This window comes from Phacochoerus africanus, chromosome 3 (genome assembly GCF_016906955.1).
Source record: "Phacochoerus africanus isolate WHEZ1 chromosome 3, ROS_Pafr_v1, whole genome shotgun sequence".
Taxonomy (NCBI): domain Eukaryota; kingdom Metazoa; phylum Chordata; class Mammalia; order Artiodactyla; family Suidae; genus Phacochoerus; species Phacochoerus africanus.
The window spans coordinates 127,411,957-127,424,763 of record NC_062546.1 but is presented as its reverse complement, the minus strand read 5'-3'; the positions used below and the strand labels follow the sequence as shown (position 1 = coordinate 127,424,763).

The following is a 12,807-nucleotide window of genomic DNA, read 5'->3' as shown; positions in this document are numbered from 1 at the left end:
GTTCGATCCCTGGCCTTGCTCAGTGGGTTAAGGATCCGGCGTTGCTGTGAGCTGTGGTGTAGGTCGCAGACGTGGCTTGGATCCCACGTTGTTGTGGCTCTGGTGTAGGCCAGTGGCTACATCTCCGATTCGACCCCTGGCCTGGGAACCACCATATGCCGTGGGAAGCGGCCCTAGAAAAAGGCAAAAGACAAAAAAATAAAAAAAAATAAAAATAAATAAAAAGATATGGTGTCATGAATTGCTCATTATTATTAATGCTAAAAGTGATATTTGGAGTTCCTTTTGTGGCTTAGTGGTAACAAACCCAACTAGTATCCATGAGGACGCGGGTTCGATCCCTGGCCTTGCTCAGTGGGTTGGTGATCTGGCATTGCCTTGAGCTGTGGTGTAGATCTCAGATACGGCTCAGATCCAGAGTTGCTGTGGTTGCTGCATAGGCCAGCAACTGTAGCACGCATTCAACGCCTAGCCTGAGAACTTCCACATGCCATAGGTGCGCCCCCCAAAAAATAAAAGTATTTGATTAAAATGACTAACTATGATAAGATTATAATTATTTCTTAGCTTGTTTTGAGAAAGCCTCTGTTTAACACATTTCTTTAAGACCAATAAACAAGCAGACTTTGGCACTGCAAAAAAAATTGCGCAGTGTTCAGTATATTCTATCCAAACCAAGCCCCAAACCAATTAGTCATTTTTTAAAATAGGAAAAATTGTTTAGACAATCTAAATGTCTATAATTAATATCATTATTTGGATCATTATATTCACACGAAGCAGCACTCCTGAAACTTATCAGCTGCCAGTTCTTCCCACGCCCCGCCACCTCTGTTTTTTGTAGAACTTTTCTTTTCCCAACATTAAATGTCTTAGTGTTATTAGAAAGCATTCTGATGTGCTTAAGCAGCCAAACTATTAACTTCTACAATGAATTTTTTTTTTCTTTTAGCTAGTGTTTGTATGAAAACAAGATCTTTGGGCTTTTTAGACAGGTAAATACTTCCTTTTGAAATAATTCTATCCAGAACCTCCAATCTGGAGTGCAACCTTCAAAACAAGAGATTCAAAAACATTTGCAAATTAGATCACTGAAAGAATTTCTCTTTGTGTTAAGTGCTACACAAATAGGTGGTTTTGAAAATCTTTTAAAGAGATGCTGTTGGGCCCAGAAAAAAAGGCATTGCAGAATCGGAGGACTTAGTTCAACAGTTAGTTTTACTCTTCTGGTTTCATTTTTGAGGTGGGCAAATTTAATTGAAGTGGTTTATTTATATATCTATCCTCCTTTTTTCATCATGCTAAGATTTAGTATTCTTGGTCCCCCAATTTGTTCCTAGGAGGATTTTATGAGCAATTGTTCATTGGAAGGAAGTTTAAATATTCATTTGCATATATTTTACATGAGATAAGAGAATTTTTTTTTGTCTTTTCTAGGGCCACACCCCCGGCATATGGAGGTTCCCAGGCTAGGAGTTGAATCAGAGCTGTAGCCTCCAGCCTATGCCACAGCCACAGCAACGTGGGATCCGAGCTGTGTCTGCGACCTACATCACAGCTCACGACAACGCTGGATCCTTAACCCACTGAGCAAGACCAGGGATCAAACCTGCAACCTCATGGTTCCTAATCAGATTCGTTAACCACTGGGCCAGGACAGGAACTCCGGATAAGAGAAAATTTTAATTGCCCACATCAAATTTATCAGAAGGTTGTTGGTGGAGGATGATAGAGCTTAATGAGGAAACCTAATGCAGTCTTACCCTACTACCTCACTTCTGAGCCAGCCCTAGGCATTGCCACTACAACTTGAGCTTTGTCCTAGTCCTAGCTAATTATTTTTATTTACCATTGGAAATGCACACAAATACTGTGGGCATATGTTAATTTTTTGGTGAGCGTGGTTTTTCCCCTGAATGTGGATATTTTCCTACTTAGGGGTAAAATACAATGTAAGACACAGCAGTGATCACCAAACACTCATATATCCCTCCGTATTTCTCATGAACCTACAGTTAGGTAAGAACAGCTGACTTGTCCCATCCAAAGAACTGGGGGGGGGGGCAGGTGGAGAAGGAACATATATCACTTCATTAGCAATTCCTGATGATTCTGTACTCACAATATGGATCTTTCTACTAATGATGGGGTTACACCCTGATAAACCCATCATAAGTTTAAAATGTCATTAAGTAGAAAGTACACTTAATATACCTAACCTACCAAACACCATAGCTTAACTGAGCTTATCTTAAATGTGCTCAGAATATTTACATTAGCCTACATTTGGGCAAAATCGTCTAACATTAATCCAATTTTATTAAAATTGTTGAATATCCCAGATACTTTATTAAATATTGTACAGAAAGTGAAAAACATAATGAATGGGCACAGAACGGTTGTGAGTGTACTGGTTGTTCATGCTCCTGATCACTTGGCTACCTGGGAGCTGGGACTGCCCACCATCTCTAGAGAGTATCACACTGTATGTCACTAGACTAGAAAAAGATCAAAATATGAAACTTCAGAAGTACGGAATACATATTGCTTTCACATCATAGTAAAATCCCTGAGTCTATTTCTGTTTTGTAGATAGGTTCATTTGTACTATATTTTAGATTACACATATAAGTGATATCATATGTTATTTGTATTTCTCTTTCTTACTTAACTTAGTATGAAAGTCTCTAGTTCCATCCATGTTGCTGTAAATGGCATTAATTTGTTCTTTTTTATGGCCGAGTAGTATTCAATTATATATATGTACCACATCTTAATTCATCTGTTGATAGGCATTTAGGTTGTTTCCATGTCTTGGCTATTGTTGATAAGGCTGAAATGAACATTGAGGTGCATGTATCTTTTCAAATTATGATTTTCTCTGGATATATGTCCAGGAGAGGGATTGCTGGATCATATTTTTTTTTTCTTTTTAGGGCCACACCTGTGGCATATGGAGGTTCCTAGGCTGGGAGTAAAATTGGAACTACAGCTGCCAACCTATACCACAGCGACAGCAATGCCAGATCCGAGCAGCATCTACAACCTACAATGCAGCTCATGGCAGTGCCAGGTTCTTAACCCACTGAGCAAGGCCAGGGATCAAACCCACGTCATGATGGATACTAGTTGGGTTTGTTACCACTGAGCCACAATGGGAACTCTCATATTTAGTTTTTTAAATAACATCCATACTGTTTCCCATGATAGCTGTGCCAATTTACGTTCCCACCAACAGTGCAGAAGGGTTCCCTTTTCTCCACAATCTCTTCAGCATTTATTGTTTGTAGACTATTTGAAGATTGCCATTCTGACTGGTATGAGGTGATACTGTATTCTTTGGAGAAATGTCTTTTTAGATCTTCTGATCATTTTTTGAATGGGTTTTTGGTTTTTTTAAATATAGAACTGCATGTGTTGTTTGTATATTTTGAAGATTAATCCCTTGTCTGTTGTTTCATTTACAAAGATTTTCTCCATTCTATGGGTTGTCTTTTCCTTTTGTTTATGGCTTCCCTTGCTGTGCAAAAGCTTGTAAGTTTAACTAGGTTCCATTTGTTTATTTTTGTTTTTATTTTCATTATACCAGGAGATGGATCCAAGAAGATATTACTGAGTTTTGTCAAAGTGTGTTCTGCCTTTTTTTCCTCTAAGAGTCTTATAGTATACAGCCTTATGTTTATGTTTTTTTTTGTGTGTGCCACAACCGTGGCATAAGGTGGTGTATATGGAGGTTCCCAGGCTAGGGGTCGAATTGGAGCTGTAGCCACTGGCCTATGCCGTAGCAACTCGGGATCTGAGCCACATCTGCAACCTTCACCACAGCTCATGGCAGTGCTGGAGCCTTAACCCACCAAGCGAGGCCAGGGATCAAACCTGCATCCTCATGAATACCAGTCAGATTCATTTCCACTGAGCCACAACGGGAACTTCCTGTTTAGGTCTTTTGTCCATTTTGAGTTTATTTTTTTGTATGGTGTTAGTGTTCTAATTTCATTTTTTTAAACATGTAGCAGTCCAGCTTTCCCATCACCACTTATTGAAGAGATGGTCATTTCTCCATTGTATATTCTTCTCTCCTTTATCAAAGGTTAATGGACCATAAATGTGTAGGTTTCTTTCTAGGCTTTCTATCCTTTTCCATTGATTTATATTTATGTTTTTGTCCCAGCACCATACTGTTTTGGTGTAGCTTCATAGTTTAGTCTGAAGTTGGGGAGCTTGATTCCTCCAGCTCCAATTTTCTTTCTCAAAATTGTTTTGGCTATTTGGGGTCTTGTGTTTTCATACAAATTAAAATTTTTTTTTTGTTCCAGTTCTGTGAAAAATGCCATTGGTTATTTAATACGGATTACACTGAATCTATAAATTGCCTTTGACAATTTTTATCCTTCCAATCCAAGAGCATGTTAGATCTTTCCATTTGTGTCATCCTTGATTTTGTTCACCAGCATCTTATGGTTTTCAGAGTATAGATAATTTGCCTCTTTAGGTAGGTTTATTCCTAGTTATTCTGTTCTCTTTGATGCAGTGGTAAATGGGATTGCTTCTTTAATTTCTATTTCTGATCTTTCACTGTTAGTGCATAAAAATGTCACCAAAGTTTGTGCTCAGAAATGTGAGAAATTTCTGTGAAATGATTTTGTAACCTGCAACTTTACTAAATTCATTGATGAGCTCTAACACTTTTCTGGTAGCACCTTAGGATGTCCTTTGTATAGTGTCATTGTCATTTGTAAACAGTGACAGTTTTACTTCTTTTCCAACTTGGATTCTTATTTCTTTTTCTTCTCTGATTGCCATGGTTAGGACTTCCAAATCTATGTTGAATAAAAGTGTGAGGGTGGACATCCTTGTTTTGTTCCTGATCTCAGCAGAAATTCTTTCAGCTTTTCACCACTGAGAATGATGTTAGCTGTGGGTTCCTCATATGTGGCCTTTATTATGTTGAGGTAGGTTCCCTCTATGCCCACTTTATGGAGAGTTTAAAAGGTGATGAATTTTGTCAAAAGTTTTTTCTTTGTACATTGAGATGACCATATGTTTTTTATTCTTCAGTCTGTTGATGTGGTATATAATATTGAGTGATTTGCATATATTGAAATCTCCTTGCATCCCTGGGATAAATCTGACTTGATCATGGTGTATGATTCTTTTAATATATAGTTAGATTCAGTTTGCTAGTATTTTGTTGAGGATTTTTGCAGTTTTTTGAGATTTTTTTCTTGTTTCCTGCAGTAAGTTCATATTGCTATAAACTCCCCACTTACAACTGCTTTTGCTGCATCCCAAAACCACAAAGTTTTGGATCATTGTGTTTTTGTTTTCATTTGTCTCTAGGTATTGTTTGGTTTTCTCTTTGATTTCTTCCATTATCTGTTATTTTTTAGTAAAGTATTGTATTGTTTAGTCTCCACATGTTCATGTTTGTGTTTTTTTTTGGTTTTTATAATTTTTTTCTTGTAGTTGACTTCTAGTCCTATCGTGTCATAGTTGGAAAAAATGGTTGATATGATTTACATCTTCTTAAATTAACTGAGGCTTGATTTGTGGCACAGAATGTGATCTCTCATGGAGAATGATCCATGTCTACTTGAGAAGAATATTCTGCTGCTTTCAGGTGGAATATTCTAGAAATATCAATTAAGTCTGTCTCATCTAATGGGTCATTTGAGGTCTGTATTTCCTTGTTGATTTTCTGTGTAGATGATCTGTTAATTGCTGTTAGTAGGGTGTTAAAGTCCCCCACTATTACTGTGTTATGGATTTCTCCTTTTATGGCTGTTAACAGTTTCCTTATATATAAGCTGTTCCCATGTTAGCTGCCTATATATTTACAATTGTTATATCTTCTTAGATTAATCCTTTGATCATTATGTAATGTCCTTCTTCATCTCTTGTAATCATCTTTATTTTAAAGTCTATTTTGTTGATATAAGTGTGGCTACTCCAGCTTTCTTTTGATTTCCATTTGCATGGGATATCTTTTCCATCCTCTCACCTTCAGTCTCTGTGTGTCTCTAGAACTGAAGTGGGTCTCTTATAAAGCATATGTATGGATCTTGTTTTTGTATACATTCAGCCAGTCCATGTTGGACCATTTAATCACTTTGCATTTAAGGTAATTATTGATAAGTATGTTGTATCTATTGTAGAATTTTGGTTTGTGGTTAACATGAGGTTTTGATATACAGTCTATATAAATACAAATTTTTTTAAGTTGCTAGTCTCTTAATTTCAAAAATGTTTCCAATATCCTACATTTGTATTCTCCTCTTCTCACAATTTCTGGTTTTGATATCATATTTGTGTGTTGATGATTTCCCTACCTTTACTATTTGCCTCTACTTGTGAACCTTCTCATTTGTAATTTTCTTGTTGGTAGTTGTGGCTTTTTCTTTTTTCACCCAGAGAATTTCCTTTAGCAATTGTAAAGCTTATTTGGTGGTGCTGAATTCGCATAGCTTTTGCTTGTCTGTAAAGCTTTTTATTTCTCCATCAAATCTTGAGAGACTTGCTGGGTAGAATATGTTTGGTTGTAGGTTTTTTTTACTTTCATTGGTTTATCATGCCACTCCCTTCTGGCCTGCAGAGATTCTTCTGAAAAATAAGCTGATAACCTTATTGGGGTTCACTTGTATGCCATTTGTTGCTTTTCCCTACCTGCTTTCAGTATTTTCTCTTTGTCTTTAATTTTGGTCAGTTTGATTAATATGTGTCTTGGGTTGTTCCTCCTTGGTTCTTCTGTATGGTACTCTTTGTGCTTCCTGGACTTGAATGAGTGATTTCTTTCCCATGTGGTAGGGAAGTTTGTGGTTATTATCTCTTAAAATATTTCCTCCAGCCCTTTCTCACTCTCTTCTCCTTCTGGCACCCCTGTAACATAAACATTGATGTGTTTAATGTTGTCCCAGAGCTCTTTTAGACTCTCCTCATTTCTTTTAATTCTTTTTTCTTTATGCTGTTCTATGTCAATGATTTCCACCTGTTTGTCTTCCATCTTACTTACTTGTTCTTCTGTCTCCTGTATTCTGCTGTTGCTTCCTTCTAGTGAATTTTTTGTTCTGGTTATTGTGTTGTTCATCTCTCCTTGTTTATTCCTTAAATCTTTTATTTCTTTGTTAAACATTTCTTCTGATTTCTAAATCTCTACATCCAATTTTTTTCACCCCCAAGAAAAAAAGTTAGATCATCCTTACTACCATTACCCTAAAGTCTTTTTCATGTAGATTGTGTATATCTACTTCACTTAGCTGTTTCTGGGTTTCTTCTTTGTTTCCTCATCTGGATAGTATTCAGTCTGCTACTTCATTTTGTCTAGCTCTCTGCATTTGTGGTCTCCTTTCTGCAGTCTGCAGAGTTTAAGGCTCTCTTGCTTCTGGTTTCTTCCCCTTTGTGGGTGAATTTGCTATAGGGGCTTTTGTCAGGCTTCCTGATGGTAGGGATTGGTGCCTATACACTGATGGGTGGAGATGAGTCTTGTGTCTCTTGGTTTGATTAGATGCAGCTGAGTGCCTGGGAAGAATTTAGGCAGCTGCATTCCCACCTTATTTGTTGCTTGGCATGGGGCTTTTTAGCACTCCATGCCTGCACACTGTTGATGGGTGGGGCCAGATTTTTCCAAAACCACAGCCTCCAAAGGAGCTCATGCTGATTATTCCTTGGGGCCTCTGCCTCTCAGGAGTGTCCTGACCACACAGCACAGCCAACCTCTGCTTTCTCAGCAGATCCTCCAAGACCCACAGGTAGGTCTGGCCTAGATTCTTATGGAATCTCTGTTATGCCCTCAGACCCAGTGCATGTGAATCCTTGTGTGTGCCTTCCAAGAATGGCATCTCTGTTTTCCCCAGTGGAGTTCCTTTCACTATGTATGGTTTGGTGAAAACATTCAATCCCTTCTCACATTTCCAACTCCAACTGGGATCACAGACTAAATGCATATCACCAATAATCCTGATAACACACAGATTCTCATTCAGCTGGTCTGGAGTGAGACTTGAGATCTGCATATCTAATAAGTTCTCAGGGGATGCTTCTGTTGCTCAATCCAAATTCTGAATGACAGCCAAGACAATCAAAACATTCCATTTCTTAAATTTAAATGCAATATATTATAATGATTGGATTAGGAATGGCCATGAGAACTATGCAGCTTAATAAAATTATACTCTGACAATTTTCTAGAACTCTTAGGAAGTTTAAGCTCTATTTCCTTTGGAATTTCTAGCTGTAAAGATGATTAAAGCCTGGATCTTCTGAGGCTATCATATAGATAATCCAATACAGTGACACTAATATGGAAGTAAGATAAACAGATGAAAAGAGAGGGAAAAAGACAAAGATAGAGCACATAGGTCAATCCAGTCTTAAGTCAGCAGATACTAATTTTGCCCAAGTGTATAGAGGGAATGTTTTCTATGCACTTGGGATGCATTAGTCAACAAAACAAGTAAAAATATCTTCCTTAATGGAATTTACCACTCTAGGGGATAGAGAAACAATTAAACAGTTCTACATCATATGATACATACTATGACAAAAATAGAATAGACTGAGGGAAGAAAGTTGTTATATAAAGAATCTTAATTCATTATTTTTTTAAAGGCAATTTATAAGAGTTGCAAGGTTTTTGTTTGTTTGTTTTTGTTTATTAGGATTTTTCTCCATGCCCAGAGCATATGGAATTTCCCTGGCCAGGGATCAAACCTGTGCCATAGCAGTGATGATCCTTAACCTCCTGAGCCACAAGGGAACTCCAAGAGGTACATGTTTTTAAGGTAAGTTTTCCATGGGACTTGCACAAATGCTGGAGAACCTCTGTGAATTAGTTTCATAATGAGTTAGAATAAAAAATATTTTAATTAACTCTACAATTGTAGGTTTATTAATAGTTAAATGATAACCTTTTATTGGCTATTATATTTTATTTTAATAATCTGTCATTTATTCATCATTTAAAAGTCTATTTCATGGTAATATTAAACTTAGATACATAGAACAATCATGTTTTAATTCTTTAGATAATAGTTGAAAGGTCATAATAATTTCATGTTCTTCCCAAGTAACTACTCATACTTAATAAGCTTAATATTTCTGGTTACCTATAATCAAGGAACTAATGACAGAATAGCCTGATAATAGGATAAAGCTTAGAGGGTTTTTTTTTTTTTTTTTTGGCATGAGAATGCATATTTCAGCATATCTTAAAGTGGAGAAAAGGGAAATAACTTCTGTTAATAAGGGAATCCATATATCAATGGTATATCTAATTGACAAAATATAATTAATGTATTGAAATAATTATATCCATATACAATATGGAAAATGTAAAATATATAAAATCTTTTATTACACTGTCATTACAACTGAGTAGAATGAAAATATATGAGAAAACAAAAATAATTAAAAATAAAGACAGTGCACATTCCCTTTGTTACTATAAAAAGAGAAAGGAGAAAAAAAACCTTAAAATTTTCTTTTTCCTTAAGCACAAATATTAAAACTGTGTAGGTAATCAAAGCTTTTTATATATAGTGATACATGAACAGTATGCAAGTCAACTAGGGATTACTGTATTCTAGATTATCTAAGTACTATATTGTATCATAGCTTTAGCAGATTACTTGGGACTTTTTTTTAATTTAAAAGAACTGCTCTTTTAATCCACTATTTAAATTTTTACCCATTCTTCATATGCACACAAATTACCCAGGCTCATAATCACTCATAAAGAAGTCACTGGATAGAATTATATTGAGGCTGATGACCCTTGCCAGCTAATAATACACAGTGATAATCTGTTGAATTTATCATCTACTATTTTTACTTCAATTTTATTTTAATGGAATCAAAATTATATAATGAATTGTACAAAAATTATAGCTTCTGTTGAGAGCTATGCCACATAGAAAAAGCAAAATCAGCTTCTTAATTATTTAGGTCTATCTGATCTTTATAATAAAAAATTTGAGCAGATCAGCAGGTGGCCAAGGTGGTGGAGTAAGAAGACCCTGAACTCATTTATCCCACAGACAAACCAAAATTGCAACTATTTGAATAACCGTCTATGCGTATGACCAGAAGACTGGCAGAAAATATTTGTTACAACTACACAAGGAAGGAACCACAAAGTGGTTAATAGAAGTGATGGAGACACAGTATAGTCAAGACCCAAAACTTCAGGGTTTGCAATCCACAAATGGGAAGGGTGTCACAATCACAGTGGATCTCTGCAAGGAGCGAGGGGTCTTATCCCCATATTGAGCTACCTTGCCTGGGGGTGCTGCACTAGGAATATGAGCTCCTAGAATGTCTTGCCTCGAAAACCAGCAGGGCTTATATTCAGGCAAGTGGGAGGACTATAGGAAACATAGACTTCACTGTTAAAGGGCTCATACTGAATCTCACACAATCCAAATAGCATTACAGAAGCAGTAGTTTGAAAGGAGCCTGAGTCATACTCATTTGCTGATCTGGGAGAGCCTCATGGAGAGACAGAGGCAATTGGAACTCCTTCTGGTGATGGAGACACTGGCAGCAGCCCTTCTGGGGAGCTCATCCTACTGTTATAACTGTTATATACTAATGGCAAGTGACATTTTGAAATGCTCCAACTGCCCTATAAGTGCCAGGGGCTTACTCGGTCCTTCAGTGGGCCAGCACCAGCCCAGTTTACCATGTACACATAGCTGAGTGGGGACTGAGCCATGCACACCAGCAGGCCAACAGCAGCTCCATAACCCCCCAGCCCTACAATCAGCCATGCTGGAACCCAGCCCAGACCATCAGTGGGCCAGTACCAACCCTGGTATCCCCAGGCATCAGCCATCCACTCTAAGGCTTGGCCCAGCCCACAAGCAGGCAGGCACCATCCTTGTATTCCACTGGGCTCTGCAGCCAGCCACCTCAAGACCCATCCCTTCCCACCAATGGACAAGCAGTCACCACACCAGGCAAGGCCTAGCATCCATTTATGGCCATGGGCCAGCCTTGCCTACTACCAAGCCAACAGTAGTCAGCCCTGCCACAATAGAACCAACACACTGCCCACATAGGGTATAAAGAGCACACACTCTAGTGACCAGAGGGGAGTGTGCTACTGGGCCCCAGAGGAAGTCACCTAAATAAGGCCACATTTCATGACCAGAGGGGAGTGTGCTACTGGGCCCCAGAGGAAGTCACCTAAATAAAGCCACATTTCAAAGACTGGAAGATATAACTGCCCTAATACATAGACATAAACAGAGAAAATTAGGGAAGGAGAGGCTAGAGAGGAATGTGTTCCAAATGAACATGACACAAGCATACAAAGAGTAAATTAAGTGAAATAATCTACTTGATAAAGGCTTCAAGGTAATAATCATAAAGATGTTCAACAAACAGGAGAAGAATGGATGAACATAGTGAGAATTTTAATAAAAAGAAAGTACAAAGAAGAATCAAAATGAGCTGAAGAGTACAATAACTGAAATTAAAAATATACTTTAAGGAATCAACAGATTAGAAGATACAGAGGATCAGATCGGTTGACTGAAAGAGTAGTAGAAATCACTGAAGCTGAACAACAACAAAATAGATTTTTTTAAAATGCTGGTAGTTTATGACACCTCTGTGAAAACCTCAAGTATACTAACATTTGCATTATGGGAGTCCCAAGAGGAGGCGAGAGAGAGAAAGGGGAAGGAAATTTATCTGAAGAAATAATAGCCAAAAGCCTCCCTAACTTAGGAAAGGAAACAGATATCCAGGTCCAGGAAACATAGAATCCCAAACAAGGAGTCACAAAGAGGTCCACACCAAGATAATTTATAACTAATATGGCAAAAATTAAAGAATCTTAAAAGCAGTAAGAGAAAGGCAACTAGTTACATAAAAGGAAATATCCATAAAGGCTATCAGCTGACTTTAGCGGCAACATTGCAGACTGGAAGGAAGTGGCATGCTACATTCAAAATGAAGAAAAGAAAAGACCTACAACAAAGAATGTTCTGCCTGGAAAGGTTATCATTCAGACTTGAAGAAATAAAAGAGTTCTACAGAGAAGCAAAATTATTAAGATTCAGTGACATTATAATGGCTTTACAGGAAATAGTAAAGGGATTTGTATAAGCAGAAGAGACCACTATTAGAAATATGAAAATTACCATAAAAAAATCTCATTGGTAAAGGCTTCAAAAACTGTGTTAGTACATGCTCTAATCTTTAAAGAAACTCTTCAGGATAATCATTATTACTCCCTATTTGCAGGTAAGAAAATTAAAGCTCAGTGAAGTTTATACTTTATCAAAAATTTAAAAAAAAAAAAACTACTTGGAGCAAGATTTAACTCTAAAGAACCAGATCCTAGTTCTGCTCATAGGTATGAACAGAAAATTAGCATCCTTGCTATATTACCATATCAATGAAAATAATCTACAATGAGAATAGAACAGTTTTATTTGAATCAAGTTCAGAACTATATAGCCTGTAAAACAGCTTCCCGGATTACTCTGAGAAACTGATCTGGAGAAGCATGGTTTTCAGCATTTTTATGTCTTGTCAGAACAAAAAACATCAAACGAGTCAGGGATACATCCCTTCAAAATTTAAAAATAAAAAACACCCCAAACCAAAAACCCAGATCAGCACATACATAATGAGTCATTATGGCCTTGGCACCTGGGAAGGGAGTCTTACCATTGAAAGATGACCAGCATTGATGTCCCTGGAAAGAGGCATTTAATCTTTTTTTTTTCTTTTTTTTTTAACAGATATTCTTCAGGTTCGTGCCCTTTTCTTTAATAATTGAAACGGATGTGTGCTGTTTGT

At 37.2% G+C, this 12,807-nt stretch overlaps 1 protein-coding gene across 1 annotated transcript in view; it reads right to left on the bottom strand.

Annotated features, from left to right (window-relative positions):
- Positions 1-12,807, bottom strand: part of GALNT13 (polypeptide N-acetylgalactosaminyltransferase 13) — a 584,203-nt gene that overhangs the window by 45,536 nt on the left and 525,860 nt on the right. The window lies entirely within an intron of this gene.